The sequence below is a fragment of the Mauremys mutica genome, chromosome 5, assembly GCF_020497125.1.
Source record: "Mauremys mutica isolate MM-2020 ecotype Southern chromosome 5, ASM2049712v1, whole genome shotgun sequence".
Lineage (NCBI taxonomy): Eukaryota > Metazoa > Chordata > Testudines > Geoemydidae > Mauremys > Mauremys mutica.
In genome coordinates this window covers 76,379,440-76,386,852 of record NC_059076.1, presented here as the reverse complement: position 1 = coordinate 76,386,852, position 7,413 = coordinate 76,379,440, and positions in this window count along the sequence as shown.

The window sequence follows — 7,413 nt, the reverse complement described above, 5'->3', positions numbered from 1 at the left end:
AGATGCAGTTATAATTGTGTTAGCTCATTGTGAGATAAGATGGGGCATGTCAAGACTAGCACCCAATATAGGTTAAGTAACATGTTCTTGCTAACCCTAACCTTACCTTGACCAGTTTTCCAATCCAGATATTCCATTGATGGAGAATTTGGGATAAACACAGTGAATGAACACAATTTGGAAGTAGTTAAATTGTGCCTACATGAGGTGATATATTAGAGTAATAGATTTCAAGGTCAGAAGGGACCATTATAATTGTCTAGTCTGACCTCCTGCACAACGCAGGCCACAGACTTTTACCCACCCGCTCCTCTAATAAACCCCTAACCTATGTCTAAGCTATTGAAGTCTTCAAATCATGGTTTAAAGACTTCAAGGTGCAGAGAATCCTCCAGCAAGTGACCCATGCCCCACACTGCAGAGGAAGACAAAAAAAACCCAGGGCCTCTGTCAATCTTCCCGTCCCCAAATATGGTGATCAGCTAAACCCTGAGCATGTGGGCAAGACTCAGCAGCCAGACACCCAGGAAAAAATTCTCTGTAGTAACTCAGATCCCACCCCATCTAACATCCCATCACAGGCCATTGGGCATATTTACCGCTAATAGCCTAATTTTGGCAATTAATTGATCTTTGACTATCCCATCATACCATCCCCTCCATAAACTTATCAAGCTTAGTCTTGAAGTCAGATATGTCTTTTGCTCCCACTGCTCCCCTTGGAAGGCTGTTCCAGATCTTCACTCCTCTGATGGATAGAAACCTTTGTCTAGTTTCAAGTCTAAACATCCTGATGGCCAGTTTATATCCATTTGTTCTTGTGTCCACACTGGTACTGAGCTTAAATAATTCCTATCCCTCCCTGGTATTTATCCCTCTGATATATTTATAGAGAGCATTCATATTAGCTAACTCAGTTTTTAAAAGCACCTTTTTCCTAGTCTAGTGGTCATGTAGGTGGGTTCTAATTGGTTCTGGACTCAGGAATATAGTTTCAATTATGTACTACCTTACAATTTAAAGTGTACTTTTAGCTTTGCAGCTTCCATTACAATGGGGAACTGTATGGCTGTTAGCCAAGGAACTCTCAATACAGCGTTTCTTTATTATGCATGAGGTTTACTTGTTCCTTAATTTTATTTCTGGATGATGTGTATTTAGATATGTGTATAGTCACATCACTTCAGTATCTGTCTGTGTTAGTCGTTTAATGAATTTATCCTGGGGTCCCCTGTGAGATCTGTAAGTATTTTTATTTCCATTTTACAGGTGAGGTCATACAGGAAGCCCATGATAGAGCTAGGAATTGAATTCAGATTTCCTGAGGTCTAGTTAACTGCCTTAACCACAGCACCACTTTCTTTAAGTGCTATCAAGCTGCATACGGGCTACTTAAACTAAAGTAAAGATAGTTCTGCCATTGGTGAATGCAGTATTTAGTGCCTATAATATTTCCAATATCTCTCATCCACATACAAAAATGCACCCAGATATTGCGGGTGTGGTTCAAATACAGTACCTCAAAACAAGCCTTCACTCCAGCTGTACTTATGCAGCCTACACCAGAGAGGACAAGAAACACTGGTATTGCAGAGGGTCTTTCCACCTGAGTTCTACAGTACTGTTCTATTCTACACATGACTACTTGTATGCCAGTCCATTAGCACATCCTCTTTCAGAAGACCTAAGAACAGATGCAGCAATGACAGGTTAATCTCAACTCTACTAAGAAACCTCACAAACAGGGAGTACCTGCTGAATTGAATTAACTGCTGTCTCACATATTACTGGGAGTAAGAGGCTGGGCAGAAGAGACCATATCTCTGTGGATTCTGTTGGCCCTTCAAAAGCCTGGAGTACTGCTGAGGGCTGCAGTTGAATGGGGAGAGGGGTGAGAATATTGTCCTAGCTGCTGTCTGCCATCATGCCTCCCCCACCCCCGCAAGCTGTGCGAGGACACAGTCCCTCATAATGCAGAGTTCCATAGGCAGGACAGAACCAACTGTCCCTTTTTTTTCACCCACTCCCAATGCACTCCTAACTATCTCTTTACTATCTCTCCCTCCCTCCCCCAATCCTCAGAGGATGTTTCACCTCTCCACTCCATTAACTGTCCTACACAATTTAACATTGTGTGGGGGTCAATGATGAAATTCTATCCATGGACTACTGGGAGTTGGTGCACGGGTGAAACAAAGGCTCAAGTAGGCAATCAGAATGTGACTATAGATAATCAAACTAACATTTTCAAAAATGGCCACAGTTCTTGGTGTCAGCTTCTTCATGTCTGACTTGAAATAGCTTGAGCCTGATTTTCAAAGGGCCTGAGCATGCACAGCTCCCATTGACTTTGGCTGGAATTTTGGGTTCTGACTGCCTCTGAAAATCAAGCCCTTCAATTCTGAACACCCAAAAACAGAGACACTGAGAATTAGAATATGTCTTTGCTGCACAGTAGCCCGGGTGATCAACACCTGGGTGCAAGCAGCCACATTGCAAAGACCTACTCAAGTTATGGTGGCCTGGAGGCAAAAAAAGAAAGTAGACACCTAGAAAAATCACAGGAACACTGCAATCTACAAAACCAGCACACAAGCACATGCCACCTAAGCTTGCCCCTGGGAGATGCTGGTGAGAAGGGAGTATCCTACACCTTTCCCCACTCTGGGATGTAGGTGTCTACACTGAATAACGTAGCTGAAGTTGACGTACTTAGATCTACTAAGTACTATTTCACTGTGGTAAGTCGACTGCTGACACTCCCCCATCGACTCCGCCTATGCTTCTCACTCCAGTGGAGTACTGGAGTCGACAGGAGAGCACTGGGTGGTTGATTTATTGCGTCTTCACTAGACGTGATGAATTGACCCCCGTTGGATCGATCACTCCAGAAGTAAGTGTAGACATGCCCTGAGCTGCAGGGAGATGCCTATTGCTGCTAGTGATCCATGAACTGGGGAAAGATAGGTGTTCCCCCCCAAACCTCCCAGCTCCTGATCCAACACAGGAGGTTCCACCAGAGGGGAAGGTCTCTGGGCTGTTCCCCAACCCACATGGTGGATCAGCAGAAACTGCGGGGATTGGTCTTACTCTTTTTCCCCATACTGGCCAGTGATGAGGTTATCTGAGTGATCAGCAGATTTCCTCAAGCCCCCATCTGAAATTGATGCTCTCCAAGCTGTCCACGTAACAATGGACCTGTTCACAAAGCTAGGCCTCCTCGTGAACCTAGAAAAGTCCACTCTAATACCAGTACAACAGCTGGAATTCATCGATGCACAGTTGGATATCATACAAGCCAGGACCTTCGTACCACCTTACAGATTCTTGGCTATCACAGATCTGGTATCCGCCACACGGGTCTGCCCCCAGATCTCTGCACAAGCTTCTAGGCCACAAGGCAGAACACATGCAATGTCTTCAAGCATGGCTCTGTACCACATACCTCTCCCCACAGAAACAGTATTCACAAACTTTTATCCATGCCGAGATGAAACAAGGACTCGCTGATGTGGTGGACACAGCCCAGCAACATCTGTGTTAGAGATCCTTTCCTGCAGCCATCAGTGACTATGATCCTACCTCCCTGATCGGTTGGGGAGCACATCTACACAAACACAGGGTCATGCATCGAATCCACAGTGCAGGTGCAATGCAGAGTTGTCCATTGAATCCACCTTACACATCAACCTCCTAGAGCTACAAGCGGTCTGCAATGCCTGCTGCCATTTCCTACCTCTTCTCAACCATCATACCATAAGAGTGATGACTCACAATCTTGCCTGCATGTATTACATCAACAGGCAGGCCAGAGCAAGGTCCCACTCTTTATGCTTGGAGGCAATCAAACTGTGGAACTGGTGTATTGAAAACATGTCAGCTGCATACCTCCTGGGACACCAGAACACCACTTCAGATGCACTGAGCAGGACATTCTCACTCAATCATAAGTGGGAGCTGGATATGCAAACACTTCAACACATATTCAAGCGATGGGGCCTTCCCACCATAGATCTCTTTGCCACTCAACACAATTCCCATTGCCCTCAATTCTGCTCCAGAGTAGGACTGGGATACAGATCGCTGGGACACACCACTCCTTTATGCCTTTCCCCTTCTAGTCTGAGTACTTCACAAAATATAGGATGACTGAGGCCATGTCATACGAATAGCTCCAATATGGCCACAACAGGTCTGGTATACTTATCTTGTACGCATGATGGTATGCCAACTGATCTCTCTCCACCTAACACCATGGCTCCTCTCACAGGACACAGGATGCATTCTCCATCCCAATCCACAGATGTTTCACCTCAAAGCTTGGCTCCTTCATGGTTCTGGGGCCTGGAAATAACCTGCTCAGACACAGTAAAAAAGATACTTTTGAATAACAGACGTGACATGACCAAAGGCACTTACATTCACAAATGGACTAGATTTCACTGCTGGTGCACCTCACACCAGGCTGATACAGACACACTATGTTGCCACTTATTCTTGACTACATTCTACACCTCAAAAGTCAGGATTGGCCAATAGCTCTATTAGAGTACACTTGGTGACAATCACTACTTTTCACTCACCCGTTGACAGCCACTCTGTCTTCACACACCCATTCACGAAGCACTTTTTGAGGGGTATTCAAAATCTCTATCCCCATATACAAGACCTGACCCATGCTCGGGACCCCAGCCTAGTCCTACATTCTCTGACGAGGCCCCCTTTGAACCAATAGCAACCTGTTTTTACATCTACCTATCAATGAAAACAGCCTTTCTTGTCACCATCACCTCTGCTAGATGAGTTGGCAAAATCATGGCCTTCCTGGCATATCCACCATACACAGTGTTTTATAAAGGCAAAGTTACACTACACTCACACCCAAGATTCCTCCCTAAGGTCCAAACATCTTTTCATCTCAATCAACCAATACACCTCCCTTGCTTCTTTCCGAAGTCTCACAGTAATCAAAAGGAGGCAGCTGTACACACCCTAGACGTGAGGTGTGCTTTAGCCTTCTACTTGAACAGAACTAAACCCTTCTGGAAATTGCCATGAGTATTCCTCTCCACCACCAAAAGATCCAGAGGCAAAACTATATCTAAACAATGCCTCTCTAAATGGATGTCACAGTGTATATGTTTATCTTACAAACTCCATGATAGACAACCTTCTACCTCAGTCAGAACACATTCCACATGATCATTATCTACCTCAATTGCCTTTCTTAATAATGTCCCCATTGATGACATTTGTAAGGCTGTCACATGGGCATCGACAGACACGTTCGCCTGGCACTACACTGTTGTGCACATTCTCCTTGGACATGCTATCAGATCGTCAGCAGTACATGTTGATCCAAATCCCAGCCTTCCAAATAGGGGCACTGCTTTATAGTCACCTACAGTGGAGCACCCACAGGGGACACCACTCAAAGAAGAGAGGGTTACTCACTCTGTGCAGTAACTGAGGTTCATCAAGATGTGCCCCCCTATGTGTGCTCCACTCCCTGCCCTCCTCCCCTCTGCTTTGAAGCAAAAAAAAAAAAAAAAAAAGCTCTGCGGCAGAGACGGAACTGGGGGCAGTCAGACCATACAGTGCTATATACACATCCCACACACAGCACAGGAGAGAGGAGGTGCACATGTGAAGTCCGTCAGGCACAGCTGGTGAAGATCTCTGATCCCAGCTGCAGGGGGTGCTGCCACACCTACAATGGAGCACCCATAGGGACACATATTTTAAAGAACCTCAGTTACTGCACAGGGTGAGTAACGCTCTCTTTAATCCATATGCCCAGCTCTGCCAGCTAGACCAGGTTGAAAGTACCACTAAATTTGAGTGAAAGTTCTGGTATATGGACGGGGGGAGGGGATTCAGAGCAAGACCCAGGTCAGAGCCCTATAAAACATACTCTGAGAGACCACGTTTTAAATCTTTCACCATGGTGGCTTCAGCCATACACTCGAATGTGGCACAAGCACAACTGTTCTGCATACATCCAGATGAAACTAGTGTGTGTGTCAGTGTGGAATGTCATGTACTTATTTCATTAAAGAATATGATGTACTGCACATGCTCAGTATGTCATCTTCAATCTCTTCTAATGTCTAAGTTTTTTTTTTCAATACCACTTGTTACTAACTTGCATAGCTACTATCCATCACTGAAGATCACAGATTTATGCCAAATTTGACATTCTAAAATAAAATGAAGCTGTCTGAGTTATCATGATGCAAAAAAAATGAACATATTTTAAGTATAAAATAGGTCTATTTTGCAGTTGGGAATAGAAGTTGCCAGTCAAAACCAGTTTAATTTTCTTGAAACTTTAAAATAAAAATCACCTTTCAGGTGAGACCAATTATAAAACAATATTGGTCCACACTGAAAATCATTGAGAAAATTGTACACAATTTGAGACTAAGCATTTAGAAGAATGAAATGCCCAACTCAGCAAATAAGCATCACTAACTCCTTTCTGTAATGTATATACAATACATTTACATACAATAATTTGTCAGCAAGAACTGTTATTTTCATAATGGTGGGTTTTTTGTATCTAAGCTTGTCATTGTGGAATCTACTCCTTTTTATAAAGTGAACTATGTTACAAGAAGCAAATCTGAAACCATTTTCAATCCTTGGCAACACTGATGCACTATTTTCGTTTAGAAAAGGCACAGAGTTACACAGCTGTAAGTATTTTAAAAATCAGATTTACTTCCCTTCTATTGAAATACTGTTGAAAATCAAAGTAAAGGTTTTTAAATTTTTTTTCTTTTAACATATTTCAAATAAGTATCAAAACTAATAAGCATTAAGGTTGATGACTAGCTTTCTGCTGTTGTAAAATCTTTTGCTCTAATCTCAAAAGCACTATTAAAATGGACAAAGGACAGACTTGAAAGATTTCCTGCATCTCCCATAGGCATGCTATGATTTCATTTTGGTTTAAAGAGCTATAATATACAAAATTGTATGATCTATCTACAATCCTTCAATAGTGATTTTAGCAACTAAAATAAAAAACATTCTAAATCTTTTGATATAATTAATCAGATGAAAATTTAAGATATATTTTATTAGTATGGAATATGCATGAGTAAAAGCATAATATATTTCAGCTAACATTAGTTGTGGAAAAAAATCTCTTTCCTATATTTGAAATGTACACATTTCTGTTACTACATCATTTTACAGTGTATGCCAACATTGTTAATTGGTTTGTAAGTTTCCTTTCTTACTCCTTCAAACTAAAAAGGGGGGATATAAAACTGTTACAAAGAAAATTTCCTACCCTCATGTGGAAGTTTTTCCATTTTTTTTTAAAGTAAATTTCCATATTTGCTTAACAGCTTTTTCAAAGTTTTTATTACTGTGATTCTGTGGAAATATTAACTAAACAAAGAG